Here is a 17,669-nt window from a genome sequence, read left to right as displayed (position 1 = left end):
TAATCCACCTCTATGTTATGAGCACAGCACACGGACGCTTTGTCCCTCTGCTGGCTTCTCTTCAGCAGTGCCTAGCTGTCCTGGCTCCAGGCTAGTGCCTGGTGAGCTCTGGCACTGGCAGGAAGCACTGCAGGGTGCCGGGCAGCAGCCCTAGCAAACAGCTGCTGGTAGGTGTCTCTGTGGTATCATGGGTCCGTGAGTTCAGCTTTTAATGGAAAGGAGGGGGGTTTATGCTCCATCAGGAATGACTCTGAAGGCTCCTTGTGGGCTCCTCAAGGTCTACTGAGAGCCATAATGTTCTCCTTTGGCCACCTTGAAGGCTCCCTCCTGGACACAGTGGGTTCACCTGCTGCCTACAAGAGTGTGGGGGCCGTTCTGCAAAAGCCCATCTCCAAGCAGCCACGCCAGAGGCTCGGGCTTAATCCTCAAGGCCGAGCGAAAAACCTTCAGCTGGGAACATTTTGCTCCCTTCCCATCTCCACCCAAGGAGCAAGGGAGAAACCGATGAGACACGCCGGCTCGAAGATGCCTCCCTCCCACTTCCCTGTAGGCTGTGCAAAGCCCTTGGCCTGCCTCATGCCTCATCAGGAAAGTGCAGCCATAGAAGCACTGCAGCCTCATTCCAGGACAGGAGGCACTTGCCATGCCCAGGCCTGTCTCCTGCCTTCAGCCCAGGCAGCCAGAGAGCTCCTTGGCAGGCAGCCACCTCAGTCATCTTTTGCCTCATGGCCTAGGCTTTTGGTGCTCTGCTGGTCAAAGGATGGTTTTGATCCATTGACCGCTGGATTACGAGCCCAGCACACTTCCACTGTGCCACTCTGTTAGCGCTTCACACCCCTTCCACCCAGCCTCTGCTATCTGGATTAGTGCTTTACGAGCTCTCGTGCTGGCAGGCAGATGCGCAGGCTGCTAGGCAGCTGCCCTGGTCACAGGATTTTATAGCGTCTACAGGGTAAAAGGGATCTAGTTGGGGTTTGGACCCCACTGGGAGCTGGGTAGCTGAGTTCCGGAGACGGGAGCACTTCTTAAACTGTTTTCAGTTAAGCCTTCAGCTTGTGGGGGACGAGGTTCAGCGTTGGATCCGTGTCTGCAGCAGGCAAGCGCCTCTGGCTCAGTCGCCCACCCCCATCCCCTCTGCTGTTTTAGCAATCTAAAACCTGGAGCAAACGCACACGCCTTGCAAAGGAACAAGAGACAGGATCTCGAACAAATGTCAACATTTTATTAAGATGACGTTCAAAGAAAAAAAAAGTGTACGGTACAGCGTTTAGGCGCAGAAGTTTCTGGTAATCAGGGAACAACGTACAGATTACCCAGGGGGTATGAAGTTTGGTTTAAGAGCGGGTGGCATAAGGAATACATAATCTGCAGTAGCCCCGACAGGGGGTAAAAGATTAACATACAGAAACTGAGTTAGGAGGGTATGTTGTCCACGTTAGGGCTACGTTCAGGTGTGGAGTATAATGAGCGGATACAACAATGAGGATGGATTGACCTGCGTTTGGTGAGTTTGAACGTTCAGTGTTTTTTAATCTTTTCCACAATCTAGTTTAAGCAGGGTCGCTATGAACTCTACCGTGCCATCTGTTGGTGATCTGGTGTAAAGGCCTTTTGGGGCTGATGTCATTGGCATGGTTACACCCACCCCGGATTGCATGATGGAAGTGCTTGTTCAAATGGTCATTTCAGCTGCTGTGGGATCCCCAGTCTCTTTGTTATTGGGGCAGGAGTAATCCAGTGTATTTTGCTGTTCGTTTTGGATCAAGGAGAGAGTAACTGTACCTGGCATTTGAGGCCTGAGAGCTTCACCCTCGTCTGGAAAGTACTCACCATTAAGGGGTCTGGGTTCCAAATGCCTAATGCTTGAGAGAGATAGAAATGGTTGTTTTGTTTGTTCTTGTTGGTGTGTTGTTGATGATTTCCTTTGTGGTGTATAAAGACAGACATATTTTTGAATTTCTTTGAGTTGTTTTTAGTGCTGCAGTGTTTGAGTTACCTGCCTGAAGCTTATGCTGTTTGATCTCTTTCATGGTCTATTTTGGTATTGAAAAGTAAAAGGCTGCTCTGTGTGTGGTGTTATGGAGTGAAGTAGCAAAGGTGGGTTGTACAGGTGGTGCCTGTGCCAGGAAAGTTGTGTTCCCCAGCTGTAGTTTCTGAGTCCAATCTGCAAAATGTCCTTGTATTACAAGTGGAAAAGAGCATTTTACTCAACTCTGAAGTTGTTTACATCTTTTAGGGTGTAAATGATATCAGAGCCCACCAGCTTAATTATATCCAAAATTTGCACTACAGTATTAACAGTTTTACACCTGTGGCATAGAACCAAATATGTATTAAAATGATAAAAAGCTGTATTTTTAAACTACAGAGAAACAAAGGCCCTAAAACCACCATTTAGACATTTCAAAGGAAATCCACAATGCTAAATACAAATATCCATTTTCAATCTGTCTTAATTCACTAGGCCTTGGAACCCATGTCCCTTGCCTAACGAGATTTATGTAGATTCTGGTGATTCATGAAATCATGAACTGCTAAGTACCGTTCTACTGTCCTTGATTCATATCACCAGGATAACTACACTTGATTACTCCTGCCATAATAACAAAGAGACTGGGGATCCCACAGCAGCCGAAATGACCTTTTGGACAAGCACCCCCATCATGCAATGCGGGGTTGGTGTGACCTTGCATATCAGCAACAAAAGGTCTTTACAACACATCACCAACAGATGTCAGGGTAGAGTTCATTCTGACTCTGCTTACATCCTCCCCCCGGCCAAGAATTGGTCGTCCTGGTAAATCACACTCCCTATTATACCAGCTCATTGGTATTGAATGCTGAAGTTATGGCTAGCAAAAGTAGACACTCATCTGTGCCCTGTAGCATCCAGCTTAGCTGTTGTTAACATGTAAGTCAGTGGATTGTTCTCTGTCCATACCTGAAACTGAGCACCAGACAAATAGTGTCGAAATTTCTCAATGATGGCCCATTTCAAGGCCAAGAACTGCAGCTGGTGGATGGGCTAGCAAGTTTCACTATCAGACAGTCCTCAGCTGGCAAAGGCTACAGATTTACATTTGCCTTCCACTTCCTGGTACGGGACTGCTCCCAGACCCTCCAAACTGGCATCAGCATGCAGGATAAATGGTTTGTTTGGGTCAGCAAGGACTAGGACTGGCACATGAATCAGGCAAATAATGATTTCCCGTAAAGCACTGTCACATCTCTCATCCCGCCATGTCCCAAATGGAGAAGAGAGGAGCCCCTTCCCTGTCCCAGGCTAGGAACACCAGGCCTGTGGGGGGTAAAGTGGTTATGATTCTGCCCAGGCCTGCTAGTGTTGCCGTTGTAGTGGGGAAGAGATGTTTCTCACCTAGTTCTTAAATGCTCTGGTAAGAGGGAGCAGGAGGAAGTTTTTTTTTTCCCCCTGCAGTTCAAACTTTTTACTCCCCCGCCACTTTCTGCTCTAGCCTGATCCCTCTCTGCCACCTCAATTCTCTTTTTCCTGGTTGCATTCCAGAGCCCTCACAGCCCAATTCTCTTCACTAACCCTGAGTCCTCTACTACACCTTGAACCTCTCATTTCAACCCCACCCCAGAGCCAGTACTCTCATCACCCTGACTCCAACTCTCTGTCCCATATACCCTGATTTAGGGTGCACTAATAATATTAATGTGGATAATTTGATGAAAATTTAATTTATTAGCTTACATTTTATTTAATTTGAGTTCCAAAGTTACAGTTGCATTACTGCTATTCAAAAGATACATATGACATTATATGCAACAAAGTTTTGGTTAATATACTCACAGCCTTCCTTGACAACCTGGTGGTAAGAGACAAAGGACCAGCCTTGCAGTTCAGGTTTCTCAATTCTCGAGTGAAAGATGCAGTGCTTAGAAAAAGCTAATGTTACTTAGTGTTCACTTGACTATGTTAAACCTAAAATCAAAACCTAATAAACAAAGAATACAAACTTAGGGGAACCGAGCTTAGCCTAGTTCCCTTGAAACTTAAAGTTTAAGAACAAGTACAGCCTACTGACAGTACATAGAGAGAGAGTGGAGGAAGTAAGTCAGAATGATAGAGCAAAGTGCTCTAGCGAGGTGGGTTACCTCTTTCATAGGGCACAAGCACCGGAAATCCTTCCTCCTACGCCCAAATTTCATTCCTCACTCACAAAACATTAGGGTATGCTTACTTCATAGGCTAGTATGTTTGTGTGTGTTGATGACATGTACATATGTACAAAAGTTCCCTTGTGGTGTACCTGTTAAGTCTGTGGGTACAACAATGAAAAAAATCCCTATGCCATTCTGCATTGTCAATTGGTCTAGGTAAAGGTCTTAGACAGGTATGGGTACTTATCTTTTTAAGTAACAAGATAAAGGTCAATTTTCCTTTCTGAGTAAAAGGTCACAATATAGATATGCTCAGTTTGCCTTAGCTTACATACAGGATATGGCCTGTAGGTTCTCATAAGTCATGTGCCCCAGTTCCCTAATCATTTTTATTGCCCTCTGCTGGACTCTCTCCAGTTCATCCACATCCCTTCTCATGTGGGTCCCAATCCCAAAAGTATCACATTGCACCCCAACGGCCCCAAAATGTTGGCTTTTAATACGTAAATAGGGTACTGCCATGGTCAAGTCACTCCCGAGCTCTCCAGTGGAGCCTGCTGGCAGAGAACAAGGTGAAAATTAGCCAGGATGTCACTCAGTCAAATCCCTGTGCTTCCCGCAGGTGGTATAGGGAAGCTCCAAGATGGCTCACTTCCCTTTCTCTCATCAGCTTCAGGCTCCAGGGTTACAAATGCACAAAACAGTTGGGATTCTCCCCTGGCCTCAGAGTGTGGGGCTGCTCTGAGGGGATGGACTTGCACACTTGGGATACTAGTGCAAAGATACAATTTCAATTTCTCTTAGAGAAATTGGAGGGCAATTTATATTTGGTAAAAATCTTATTTAGTGAAAGGAAAGCTGCAGTGACAACCTGGTTACTGGGGTGCAAAACACTTTCCTCCTGGGAGAAACAAGAAGTTAGAATTAGAAATTTACATCATTTGTTCCAATGTTGGCACAGGTTTAATTTTGTTTCTGTGTAGGTTTTTTTCAGGCTGTGACCATTTTGGTTTATTGGGTTGTTTTGTTTTTTTTCGTTGGACTGGAGCTTTTAAATGACATTTGCTGGATTCGAATGGCTGACCTGCAGCACCAGTTTTGACATAGTTCTGCATATTTTATACAAATTTGGCCAGTATTCAAGGATTCTATTCCTTTATATAAGGTTTTAGTGGTCAGGCTTATTTATTTTATGTTATTTTATCATTCTGCTGTAACACACCTGTCATAGATAGTTAAGGGTTAATAGAACAGGAGTACTTCATGTCTCTTTTGCCTGTAAAGGGTTAACAAGATCAGTGAATCTGGCTGTCACCTGACCAGAGGACCAATCAGGGGACAGGATACTTTCAAATCTTGAGGGAGGGAAGTTTTTGTGTGTGCTGTTAGTGTTTGGTTGTTGTTCTCTCTGGGTTCTGATTGTGACCAGAGGTGCAACCAGGTTTCTCTCCAATCTCCCTGATACAGGCTCTTATGTGCTCAGAATACTAAGTACTAGATAGATAAGGCGAGTTAGCCTTATGTTTGTTTTCTTTATTTGCAAATGTGTATTTGGCTGGAAGGAGTTCAAATTTGTATTTTGCTGAAAGGATTTTAATTTATACTTGTATATGTAGGCTGGGAGGGTATTCCCAGTGTCTATAGCTGAAAGACCCTGTAACATATTCCATCTTAAATTTACAAAGATAATTTTTACTGTTTTTCTTTCTTTAATTAAAAGCTTTTCTTGTTTAAGAACCTGATTGTCTTTTTATTCTGGTGTGAGACCCCAGGGGATAGGGTCTGGATCCACCAGGGAATTGGTGGGGAGAAAGGAGGGAAGGGGGAGAGAAAGGTTAATTTCTCTCTGGTTTAGGATTACTTTCTCTCTCAGGGAGAGTCTGGGAGGGGGAGAGAGAAGGAGGGGGGAAGGTGAATTTTCCTCTCTGTTTCAAGATTCAAGGAGTTTGAATCACAGCAATCTTCCAGGGTAACCCAGGCAGGGGAAGCCTGGGAGAGGCAATGGTGAGGGAAACGGTTTACTTTCCTTGTGTTAAGATCCAGAGGGTCTGGGTCTTGGGGGTCCCTGGGCAAGGTTTTGGGGGGACCAGAGTGTACCAGGCACTGGAATTCCTGGTTGGTGGCAGAGCTACAAGTTCTAAGCTGGTAATTAAGCTTAGAGGAATTCATGCTGGTAGCCCATCTTTTGGACGCTAAGGTTCAGAGTGGAGGTTTATACCATGACAACACCTTTTTGATTAAATGACGAAATTATTAATTTACAGCATTTGTTAGTTTATATTTTTAAAAACAAAGTTTTTCTTAATGTTTGGGATTTAAATTAAGCATTGTTTTTTGTTTCAATTTTTCATTTAGGTTTTGATTATTAATGGGATCTTTAAGAAAACTTTGGATTTACTATTAAAATTTGGACAGATTTAGATTATTTAGAGTAAACCCTGTTTACTATTTTAATAAAGGTTGTATTGCTGTAAACCCTGGCCAGGGGATAGAGGAGATGAGCCTGGCCTTTAAGTGAGAAGGAGCAGAGGCATGGCCCTCTTGAAGGGTGGGGCCAGGTGATGGGGGGCATAGCCTCTCAATTTTTTTTGTCTAGCCCACCTCAGTTCCCCACCAAACGAGAAGAGTCTAATGCCACCCCTGCTGGTCACTGGGTGTCACTGCTGCTCCATGGGAAACATGCTCTGTGCATTACCCAGATTGGTGGGAAACACACTCTGTGCATTACCGTGACTGGTCCGTGGGTGTCACTGCTCCTAGAAGAAAGACACACGCTGTGCATTATGCCACCTGACCACTAGGTGTCACAGCTGTATCAAGGGAAACACCTTCTGTGCATTACCCTGAATCACCACGAGGTGTCAATGCTGCTCCAAGGGATACATACTCTGTGTGTTACCCTCATTGGCCACTTGGTGTCACTGCTGCGCAAAGCAAAACACCTTCTGTGCATTACTCTGACTGCCCACTGGGAGTCACTGCTGCTCCAAGGGAGACATAAGAACGGCCAGACTGGTTCAGATGCAAAGTCCATCTAGCCCAGTATCCTCCTGTCTTCGGACAGTGGCCAGTGCCAGGTGCCCTAGAGGGAATGAACAGAGCAGGGAATCATCAAGTGATCCATCCCCTGTTGCCCATTCCCAGCTTCTGGCAAACAGAGGCTACAGGCACCATCCCTCCCCACTCTGGCTAATAGCCCTTGATGGATCTATCCACCATAAACTTATGTAGTTCTTTTTTGAACCCTGTTATAGCCTTGGCCTTCAAAACATCCTCTTGCAAGGAGTTCCACAGGTTAACTATGCAACTGCCCTGAGTTTACCCCCCTCCACTGGCCAGGTTGTATATGGAAAAAAGGATGAGGATGAGGAGAGCCATGATGTGTCTGTCACTGGCTGGTGCCTCAGTTTCCTCTAGGCAGCAGTGCTGCAGGCTCCTTTGGTCAGTACCCATGCAAATGTGTCTGGGGAAGGGGGAGTAGATGCTCATGCTCCCCAGCCCCACACCCCTCCCCCAGCAGTTGGGGAATAAAGGCCAAATTTAACCCTGGTAGCTGGGCTGGGATTAGCCTGGGCTGGGTAGGGCTTGGGAGGAATTGGGAGGGAGACAGACGCACCTGCTGTGAGGGAACATCCTCCCATTCTCTGCCATCCCCTCTCACTCCTTGCAGCACAGCACCCCCTAGCATTTCTTTCTCTGTCATTGGAGCTGTCTGCTGCCTGTTTCTCCCTTAGCATCATCTCTCCCTACCCTGGGGCACTGTCATCGCTCGTCCTGTGCAAACAGGCAGGCCCTGGTGTGCCCCATGGCACTGCCCGGTAATTGAGGGGGCAGCTGTTGGATGGAGCCATATCGAAATATGGGGGTGGACAAGGCTGGGGACCAGGACTCCTGGCTTCTCCCCTCCAATGTGGGAGGGGAGTGGGGGTTAGGGGGTAGAGTGGGGGAGGGGCAGGGCTGGGATCCAGGGCTCCTGCTTTTTCTGGTTTTCTCCACCTCCTGCAGCAGCCTCAGTCCTTTCAGTGCGTTTCTTGTTCCAAAGTCATTTGCTGACTTGTGTAACTCACCCCAGAGGTGGCTGCATCTCAGTGTTGGGTGAGGCATCCTTGGCTGTATCACCTCCTAACCATGTCTCTCTCTCTCCCTGCAGGTGACTCTGCAGCACTCGGCAAACATCTGCAAGATCATGGGGCGCTTTGAGCACTGGGCAGGCACGGGCCAGGCACCCAGCCCCTGCCCCCCGAGAATGGGACCCAGCACCCCCTACATTTTACAGGGATTAAAAAGGGGCTAAGGGGGGCAAATCAGAGGAAAGTTTGGCCAGGGTCTGAGCAGGGGGTGGAAAATGACTGGTAGGGGTGTCAAGCAGCTAGAGGCAGAGTTAGGAGGGGGCTGAAGGGCAAAGTCAGGGAGGGGGGAAGAAGCCCGAGTTAAGCCCAGGGGGAGGTGCTGCCAGAGGTTAAACCCCAGCACAGGCAGGGGCAGAGGGGTAACAGTTATTCCGGGGGGCTACGACTCCAGTTTTTGCAACCATGAGCGGGGGGACCAGAGGGCTTTTTTATTTCCCCTCCCACAGGCTGCACCTCTCAGCATGGGCTTCCCAGGGCTGGGCTCTTAAAGGCACAGGCATCTCACTGCATACACACTGCAGCTCCTCTCTGATGTAACCTACTGAGGTGCTGCAGTAGGAGACTCAATTCAGTGCAACTGGGCATTCCCTATACGCCCCCCAGGCAGAGACCTCTGCACCCCCTTCCCTGAATTTCTCCAACAATCCTCCTCCCCAGTGGTCAGGTAGTTACATGCAGTGCTACCAATGTTGTCATTGCTTGCAAATTTGAATGGAAATTGAAACGTTAACGCACACTTTAAAAGCAGATACAACGTATGAAAACTGCTTGTACCTGAGAAAGTAAAATAGGTTTGGAAAGTCTGGACACAAGCCTGGTTTCCTCACCCACCTGTTGTGTTTGCTGACAATGTCGGTGCAGTGGCTTCAGCAGTGTTGGCCAACCTTAGAATTTCAAATGATGATTTGTAAGCGAGGTGTGAATGAGCTCTTCCCTGACAGCTACTGATGACCAGGGTTGCGGGGAGTCTTTGGGACCAGATTGTATTTACATGAACTCACCTACTCTGCCGATGTATGCAGTGGACAGAGCTGGGCTGTCTCTGCTCTAGGTGCCCAGATGAGGGAAGGTGTGTGGGGCTCCAGCCTGGGACTTATCCTCCCTCCTGCCAAGTTCTGACTATTAATCCCAGCCCTGCCACTCCTTTCTTCAAGCGCCATGTGGGCCAGGGGAAAAGTGTGCATAGGAAACACAAGGGCCAAACTTGTGGACATCAGGTGAAGCAGCAACAAACCCAACTATCAGGGTAGCAAGTTCTAGAGCTCTAGCCCATTTTGGCTATTCCAGCCAAAGACCTGGCTCTAGGAGGTGTGAGTCACCCAGCAGGAGGGGAAAGACTGGCTCTTACACAGCTGGAGAGAGGGAAGTTGAGCACTGTGAGCTCTATGGCTTGACCACAAACCAACACAAGGTGCTACTGAGATTTGAACTCAGATTACAGGAGTCCGAGTCCTGAGTGCTGCCCATTACACCATGGGACCAGCTTAAGCTGCTGTTTCTGCACATCAGTGACCCTCATGGGGTTGGCTTGTGTAAGGGGGCTCTTGACCCTTTACTAAAACTTAGTGTGGGTGGGCAGGTGGGTTGGTTGACTAGTTCCCAGCACCAATAGAAGAGGGAAGGATCAATGGGAAATCAGGACCCTGAGACTGACAGTCCCCAGGGACAATGGGGAGAGGCCAAAGCTCCAAGTTAGCTGAACTGACAGGCCAGGCAGTGTAATGAGGGAGTCACCAAGCCAGGGGGTCCCATCCTCCATGTGAGCTGGAATTGCCTGGGTCAGAGTGGGGTAGAGCTAAAGAGAGAGCAGGAGCCTGAGAAGAGCCGGGAAGCAGAGCTGTGCAGGTGTAGAGGCAGAAACTGCTACATGTAGGAATTTGCAACCTGTAGCAGTTACTGATACCTGAGGTTGTTCTTATTTGCTGACTTTTCCTTATTGGCTAAAACTAGACAGTGGTTTCTCTAGCAAAGGTCAGTCCCTGGCCCCTTGGTCCAGACATCCTCATTCACATCAGGCTAGGGTGACCAGATGTCAAAGATGAAATATCAGGACGTGGGGGGTGGAGCAAAAAAAAAACCCGGAGGGCCCCCCTGCCGCCAAGCAGCAGTGGCACAGCCCCATCTCCAACCAGCTCTCGGCTCCAACCCCCGCTACACCCCCAGCTCCTCCATCCCCTTGCTCCTGGGCCCAGCCTGGACTCCGAGCTCTGCAGCCGAGCAGTGCTCCAGGTCCCTTCTGCAGCTCCCGGGCAAGGGACGAACAAGGCAACCAGGCCCGGCCCCTCCCGGCAGGAATGTGTCTGCCCCACGTGTGTTTCTGCCCCCAACCACCTGGGTCCTGCCTGCTCCGCTCTGCCCCCAGTCCCACTGCACTGCCCAGCAGGCTGCAGGGCTGGAGCAGCTTCTGCACTGCGCTCCTGGCCATGGCCATGGCCCGTGTGCACACCTGGGAGGGAGGAGGAATGTCGCGTGCTTGGGAAGAGGTGGGGCCAGGGTGAGGATTTGGGGAGGGATCCAATGGGGCAGTGAGGGGGTGGGGATGGGGGCAGGGCCAGGGCCGGGATTTGGAGAGGGATCCAATGGGGGACGGAGGGGGAGGAGTCGGGGTGCGGGGAGCAAGTGTCCCTCCGGACTCTGCTTGTGTGCTGGAGCAGAGGGCAAAATTATTTGTTTGTCCAGTGTCCCAACCAAACATCGGTCGGGACGTGGGACAAACAAGCAAATATTGGGACAGTCCTGATAAAATGGGGATGTCTGGTCAACCTACATCAGGCTTCAAGTTGAGAATCATTTCCCATTCCCGCTCTGTGGGAGGGGAGACTTTTAAATGCGCTCTCTGTGCGACTGCACATGGCTAAGCAAAGAGAACAAACCCCAAATCCCCCCTGTGCTTTGGGAGCCAGATTTGTGGTGGGAATTCTGTAGTTCAGATGACTTCACACCTGGTCATTGTGATTCTTTACCAGTTTCTCTGACATTGAGGCAATTTTGTGTTTGCAGCTGTGATGGCTGAGTGGTTAAGGCGTTGGAATTGAAATCCAATAGGATTTCCCTGCACAGGTTTGAATCCTGCTCACAATGAGGCCTGTGTTTTAGCCAGTCTCTAACTCAGGGAATACCTCTGTACAACCCCCTGAAACACTTTACATTCTCTCCCCACCCCAAATAAATCCTGTTCTGCTCCTTTCATAGAGATCCCTAGGGCACCACCTCACACTGTGTCCCTGAGGTGTCAGGCAAACTCTCAGCAACTGAAGCCTCTGCCACTCACCTAGTGCCCCATAGATCAGCCATAGCCCTGGTTCTGCTCCTCTTTCTAGCGTGTGAAAGAAGTCGAGTCAGCGACTCCATGGGAGCTGCGGGGCTGCAGAACCAACAGAGAAAAACTAGGTGCTCAGCACCCACTGGCAGCCAGCTCCTCCCCCACACTACAGGCCTTGCTGACAAGCTCCTCTTCTTCCCCTTCAGCATCTCTCACCTGCCAGTGATCAGTGGGGTTCAGGAGGCACTGGGTGGAGGGGGAGGAACAGGGACGGGAAGAGGTTGGGGTGGGAGAGGAATGGTGCAGGATGGGAAGAGATGGGATGGGTGGGGACTTGGGGGAAGGGAAGGGAGGGGAGGGGTGGGGGCAGGGCCTGGGGAGAAAAGGGGGGATTTGTCACAGACCCCAGATTCCTCTAGGGCCAGCCCTGCAGGAAAACGCTGACTATCACAGTGACAATAGAACTGACCAGCATTGCCGGGGAGACTGAGGGAGATCCACACTCATCAGGTCTCTTCTCTCCCACAAGGTGAGCCAGACACTGCTCTCTCCTGGCTCTCACTCTAGCAGCTGGACACTAAGGAGCCATTTCCCCACAGGAAGTGCATTGAGTGTCCCTGTGGTGCTGGGGAGTGGGGCTGGCACTGCTGCTGCTGGCTCTGGGGCTGGCAGGGGGTTGATGTCTGCACAGACTCTCAGCTGCCAGGCCACAGGGGGCACTTGGGACCTTACCAGACTGGCACAGTGAAGACGGGGGGTTGACAGAGCAATGCAGACGCTCTCCAGAGCATGGAGCAGCGTCCGCCCATGCAGCCAAGCAATGAGCATTTCCCACAGCCTGGAGCAGAGGGGGAGGCGGCAGCTGCTGTTCCAGCTCCTGGGGGACAGGCCCTGCCAGCCAACAGACACTTCTTACTCACCACAGCTAAAGGTGCCCAGTTCCTCCGGTGGGGGTATGAAGCAGCTGTTTGTTTTCCTGTCCTTTTTGTGTGCAACTGCTGACAAAAACATCCCAGACAGAGAAGCAACAGGCCAAAATGCTGTCATGTAGCTGCCAAAGTAACTCAGTTGGGAGAGCGTTAGACTGAAGATCTAAAGGTCCCTGGTTTGATCTAAAGGTCCCTGGTTCAATCCCAAGCTTTGGCAGGCCCTGTCATCTCTCTTTGTGCAGAGGTGGCTTGTTTTCTGAAAGCACAGCATTGCTTGCACCCAAGCTAAGTTACTGATCTTGGGCTCTGCAGTAGGAAAATATAGAATTGGCTTCTGCCCCTAGTTGGTCCACCTGACCGTTAATGATGAGAGCTGTCTTTCCCAATATGGTAGGAAAACAGTGAGGCAGGGTAGCCCTCAGGAATGGTGCCATAGGGCTGCTGGGCAGTGACAGGCAGGGACTGGGGATTAAAACTCCTCTGTGCAGATGAGCAATGGCAGTACCAGGGAAGGGGCATCTGTAAAAGTGACCCCACACACCTCTCCTCCTCTGGGCACCTAGAGCAGAGGCAGCTGGTGCTGACAGCTCCAAGGGAAGGCTTAAAAGCCACAGAGCAACTGAGGTCAGGGCTAGAGGAGGGCAGGACCATGCCTAGGTGTGGCCTTCAAACATGCACAAAAACACCCAGCCAGCCTGCTCCCTGCCATGCCAAACACCCACTGAAGGTCACCAGCACACGGGGCAGCTGCTGATGCTCTGTGGCCAACATCACAAGATGGTAGGAAAGCAGGGCCAGCCCCCATGGTGGGGCCTCTGACTGGTCCCACTCAAGGTGCTCACTTTTGCTGTGGGGCAGGAGATTTTACCCCAAGAGGCTTTTTCCCAGGCCTGTGACTAGAGCTGATCGGGAGAACAGAAGGGTGTTCTGTATGCCGGGTGCTAAGATACAGGATGTGGACCTGAGGCTGAAAAGGATACTAGCAGGAGCGGGGAAGAATCCGTTGATTGTCCTTCATGTGGGAACGAATGATATGGCTAGATACTCTCTGGAATGTATCAAGGGAGACTATGCCAGACTGGGGAAGACGCTTAAGGAAATCGAGGCTCAGGTGATCTTCAGTGAGATTCTGCCGGTTCCTAGAGAAGGGCGACAGAGGTGTGACAAGATTATGGCGATCAACAGATGGCTCAGGCAGTGGTGCTATAAGGAGGGCTTTGGGATGTACGGCCATTGGGAAGCATTTACGGACAGAAAACTGTTCTTTCGGGATGGACTTCACCTGAGCAAGGAGGGAAATAGACTTCTAGGATGGAGGCTCGCCTACCTGATTAAGAGAGCTTTAAACTAGAAATTTGGGGGAGATGGTTGGGAGATATTCGGGAGATCTCCATGCCGGAATTTAACCTTGAGAGGGAAGTAAACAAAGTAAGAGGGGATACAGCCATGGACAGAAGAATTGACATAAGGAGGAAGGGTAGTGTAGATAACAGACTAACAGGTGATGTTGGTGGTAGAATGTCCATGCCTAACAGGGTACAGAATGTGAGTGAAACCAAACGGCAAAAATTAAGACATCTGTACACTAATGCAAGGAGCCTAGGGAACAAAATGGAGGAACTAGAGCTACTGGTGCAGGAAGTGAAACCGGATATTATAGGGATTACAGAAACGTGGTGGAATAGTAGTCATGACTGGAGTACAGGTATTGAAGGCTATGTGCTGTTTAGGAAAGACAGAAGTAAAGGCAAAGGTGGTGGAGTAGCATTGTACGTCAATGAGGAGGTTAACTGTAAAGAAATAAGAAGTGATGGAATGGACAAGACAGAGTCTGTCTGGGCAAAAATCACACTGGGAAAGAAAGCTACTAGAGCCTCCCCTGAGACAGTGCTTGGGGTGTGCTACAGACCACCGTGATCTGATTTGGATATGAATAGAGACCTCTTTAATGTTTTTAAGGAAGTAAACACTAATGGGAAATGTGTGATCATGGGAGACTTTAACTTCCCAAATATAGACTGGAGTACAAGTGCTAGCAAGAATAGTAGGGATCAGATTTTTCTGGATGTGATAGCTGATGGATTCCTTCACCAAGTAGTTGAAGAACCGACAAGAGGGGATGCCATTTTAGATTTGGTTTTGGTGAGCAGTGAGGACCTCATAGAAGAAATGGTTGTAGGGGACAACCTTGGTTTGAGTGATCATGAGCTAATTCAGTTCAAACTAGATGGAAGGATAAACAAAAATAGATCTGGGACTAGGGTTTTTGATTTCAAAAGGGCTAACTTTAAAGAATTAAGGAAATTAGTTAAGGAAGTGGATTGGACTGAAGAACTTGTGGATCTAAATGCAGAAGAGGCCTGGAATTACTTTAAGTAGCAGCTGCAGAAACTATCGGAAGCCTGCATCCCAAGAAAGGGGAAAAAAACATAGGCAGGAGTTGTAGACCAAGCTGGATGAGCAAGCATCTCAGAGAGGTGATTAAGAAAAAGCAGAAAACGTGCAAGGAATGGAAGAAGGGTGGGATTAGCAAGGAAAGCTATTTTAGTGAGATCAGAACACGTAGGGATAAAATGAGAAGGGCTAAAACCCAAGTAGAGTTGAACCTTGCAAAGGGAATTAAAACCAATAGTAAAAGGTTCTATAGCCATATAAATAAGAAGAAAACAAAGGAAGAAGAAGTGGGACCGCTACACACTGAGGATGGAAAGGAGGTTAAGGATAACCTAGGTATGGCCCAATATCTAAATAAATACTTTGCCTCAGTCTTTAATAAGGCTAATGGGGAGCTTAGGGGTAATGGAAGGATGACAAACGGGAATGAGGATATGGAGGTGGATATTACCACATCGGAGGAAGAAGCCATACTTGAACAGCTTAATGGGACAAAATCGGAGGGCCCGGACAATCTTCATCCGAGAATATTAAAGGAACTGGTGCATGAAATTGCAAGCCCGTTAGCGAGAATTTTTAATTAATCAGTAAACTCAGGGGTTGTACCGTACCACTGGAGAATTGCTAACGTAGTTCCTATCTTTAAGAAAAGGAGAAAGAGTGATCCGAGTAACTATAGGCCTGTTAGTTTGACATCTGTAGTATGTAAGGTCTTGGAAAAAAATTTGAAGGAGAAAGTAGTTAAGGACATTGAGGTCAATGGTAATTGGGACAAAGTACAACATGGTTTTACTAAAGGTAGATCGTGCCAAACCGACCTGATCTCCTTCTTTGAGAAGGTGACAGACTATTTAGACAAAGGAAATACGGTAGACCTAATTTACCTCGATTTCAGTAAGACATTTAACACGGTTCCACATGCGGAATTATTAGTTAAATTGGAAAAGATGGGGATCAATATGAGAATTGTAAGGTGGATAAGGAACTGGTTAAAGGGGAGACTACAACGGGTCGTACTGAAGGGTGAACTGTCAGGCTGGAAGGAGGTTACTAGTGGAATTCCTCAAGGATCGGTTCTGGGACCCATCTTATTTAACCTTTTTATTACTGACCTTGGCACAAAAAGCGGGAATGTGCTAATAAAGGTCACAGATGACACAAAGCTGGGGGTATTGCTAACACGGAGAAGGACCGGGATATCATACAGGAAGATCTGGATGACCTTGTAAACTGGAGTAATAGTAATAGGATGAAATTTAATAGTGAAAAGTGCAAGGTCATGCACTTAGGGATTAATAATAAGAACTTTAGATATAGATTGGGGATGCATCAGTTGGAAGCAACAGAGGAGGAGAAGGACCTTGGGGTATTGGTAGATCACAGGATGACTATGAGCCACCAATGTGATATGGCCGTGAAAAAAGCTAATGTGGTTTTAGGATGCATCAGGCGAGGTATTTCCAGCAAAGATAAGGAGGTGTTAGTACCATTATATAAGGCGCTGGTGAGACCCCATCTGGAATACTGTGTGCAGTTCTGGTCTCCCATGTTTAAGAAGGATGAATTCAAAGTGGAACAGGTTCAGAGACGGGCTACTAAGATGATCCGAGGAATGGAAAACCTGTCATATGAAAGGAGACTCAAAGAGCTTGGCTTGTTTAGTCTAGCCAAAAGAAGGCTGAGGGGGGATATGCTTGCTCTTTATAAATATATCAGAGGGATTAATATTAGGGAGGGAGAGGAATTATTTAAGCTTAGTACCAAAGTAGATACAAGAACGAATGTGTATAATCTGGACACTAGGAAGTTTAAACTTGAAATTAGACGAAGGTTTCTAACCATTAGAGGAGTGAAGTTCTGGAACAGCCTTCCAAGGGGAGTAGTGGGGGCAAAAGACATATCTGGCTTCAAGATAAAGCTTGATAAATTTATGGAAGGGATGGTATGGTGGGAGAGCCTAATTTTGGCAATTGATCTTTGATTATCACCTGATAAGTATGCCCATTGTTTGGTGATGGGATGTTGGATGGGATGGGATCTGAGTTACTGCAGAGAATTCTTTTCTGAGTGCTGGCTAGTGACTCTTGCCCACATGCTCAGGGTTTAGCTAATCGCCATATTTGGGGTCGGGAGGGAATTCTCCCCCAGGGCAGATTGGCAGAGGCCCTGGAGGTTTTTCGCCTTCCCCTGCAGCGTGGGGCATGGGTCACTTGCTGGTAGATTCTCTGCGGCTTGAGGTCTTCAAACCACAATTTGAAGACTTCAATAACTCAGGCATAGGTTAGGGGGTTGTTATAGAAGTGGATGGGAAGGGTTCTGTGGCCTGCTTTGTGCAGAGGGTCGAACTAGATGATCACATTGGTCCCTTCTGACCATAGAATCTATGAATCTATTTTACCCCAAGCTGGTGAGAAGCAGAGAAACACCCAGGCTCCGAAGGTGCTGTATAGCAAACCCCCTCAAACACAGGGACAGGCACACATTTGGAAGAGGGAAACTGCTCTACACACTAGCCCGGGCAGCAGCCCATTTTCTTTGGCAAGTCAGGAAGGACAAAGGCTATACTGGAAGCACCTGGGACTTCTGCCCCAGCCTTTGTGACACCCAACCCCAAACTCCTTTCCGGGGCTCTAGCTGAAGGCAGAGCATTGGCCTGAGCAGCCAAGAAGAGGTTCCAACCCTGAAGGAAACAGCACTTAGATAAAAGTGCACCAGCACAACTACAAAGGGACTCAAACCCTCAATGACCTCATCCGAGGTCAGAAGCCTTATCCATTAGGCCACATAATCACACAAAAAAATGCCCTCCAGGCACTTCTTTGGAAAAGG

The 17,669-nt window shown here is 48.4% G+C and overlaps 1 protein-coding gene and 1 non-coding gene across 2 annotated transcripts in view; one reads left to right on the top strand and one right to left on the bottom strand.

Moving 5' to 3' along the window:
• LOC127033680 (dynamin-1-like protein) overlaps positions 1-17,669 on the bottom strand; it is a 325,175-nt gene that overhangs the window by 245,844 nt on the left and 61,662 nt on the right. The gene's annotated exons all lie outside the window — the stretch shown is intronic.
• On the top strand, positions 12,571-12,663 carry TRNAF-GAA (transfer RNA phenylalanine (anticodon GAA)). The gene is made up of 2 exons: positions 12,571-12,607; positions 12,628-12,663. It is a non-coding gene; the product is annotated as a tRNA-Phe (tRNA).

The sequence above is a fragment of the Gopherus flavomarginatus genome, chromosome 13 (genome assembly GCF_025201925.1).
Source record: "Gopherus flavomarginatus isolate rGopFla2 chromosome 13, rGopFla2.mat.asm, whole genome shotgun sequence".
Lineage (NCBI taxonomy): Eukaryota > Metazoa > Chordata > Testudines > Testudinidae > Gopherus > Gopherus flavomarginatus.
The sequence above is the reverse complement of the archived record's forward strand: the minus strand, read 5'-3'. Positions and strand labels throughout refer to the sequence as shown.